The sequence below is a fragment of the Mus pahari genome, chromosome 19 (genome assembly GCF_900095145.1).
Source record: "Mus pahari chromosome 19, PAHARI_EIJ_v1.1, whole genome shotgun sequence".
NCBI classification, from domain to species: Eukaryota; Metazoa; Chordata; class Mammalia; order Rodentia; family Muridae; genus Mus; species Mus pahari.
In genome coordinates this window covers 296,676-297,980 of record NC_034608.1, presented here as the reverse complement: position 1 = coordinate 297,980, position 1,305 = coordinate 296,676, and positions in this window count along the sequence as shown.

The window sequence follows — 1,305 nt, the reverse complement described above, 5'->3', positions numbered from 1 at the left end:
GAGACAGGGTTTCTCTGTGTAGCCCTGGCTGTCCTGGAACTCACTTTGTAGACCAGGCTGGCCTCAAACTCAGAAATCCACCTGCCTCTGCCTCCCAAGAGTCTTGTTTTTTTTTTAAAAAAAAAGATTAGATAGATAATAGATAAATAGATGATAGACAGATATAATGGATGATAGGCAGACAGACAAATAATAATTAGATGATAGACAGATGGGCAGACAGACAGAAGGCAGGCAGATTGATGGGTAGATAATAGATATATCAGTAGAAAGTAGTAGAAAAGGCAGTGGGACACTACAGGTGAACAAGTAGTGCTTGGAGCTTCACTATAATCACACATTAAGCCAGGAGAGTCTTTGCTCTGGATGCTGGGTAATGGCTTCCAACACTCTGCAGGACCCCTATCGATGCCACTCTGCCATCTTAACTTGTACAGAAACCGCCTTTTGTTCCCTGAAGGCAAAACCGTTAAAGGTGAGAGCCACTTGCCTAAAAGAAGAAACTGCTTAATGGTCACATTATCTGGGGATGAGGCCGAGAGTAAAGAGAATAAAAAGTAGGAAAGTCATTTGGCTTATCTTCCTTATCTTTTCTTAGTTCATTTACTTTTTGGTACCAGAAATCAGATCCATAACCTTGTGCGCGCTTGGTTGTTGTTGGACCGCTTAGCCATATCCAAAGCCTTGGTACTCTGTCCTCAATACACTCTCAGTCCCTCACTAGCATTTCCTAGGCACTTTAGTAATAATAATAATAATAATAATTCTTTATCTATATTTATTAATTATAACATAATTAGTAAATATTTATTATATATCAATAATATGATTAATATAACAATAAATAGGTTTTTTGCTATACTATTATAGTAACTATTATTATTTATTATTATTTAGGTATATGCTTGTGTCTGCATAGGTTAAGTGTAGTGCCCTCAGAGGCCAGAGGAGGGCGCCAGATCCCCTGGAGTTGAAGTTACAGGAAAGGGTTACGTGGTCACCCAAAGTGGTGAGATGAGTCATCCAACATGGGTACAAGAAACCCAACTCAGTGCAGTGTGCACTCTTAACTGCTGAGCTCTCTCAAGCCCTGAAAACTTTTATTCACATATTTTGGCTTTGGTGTTTTGAAACAGGGTTTCTCTCTTTGTAGCCCTGGCTGTCCTGGAACTCACTCTGTAATTCAGGCTGGCCTTGAACTCACAGATTCACCTGCCTCTGCCTCCCAAGCACTGGGATTAAAGGTGTATGCCACAATAACCTGGCTGTGTGTGTGTGTGTGTGTGTGTGTGTGTGTGTGTGTGT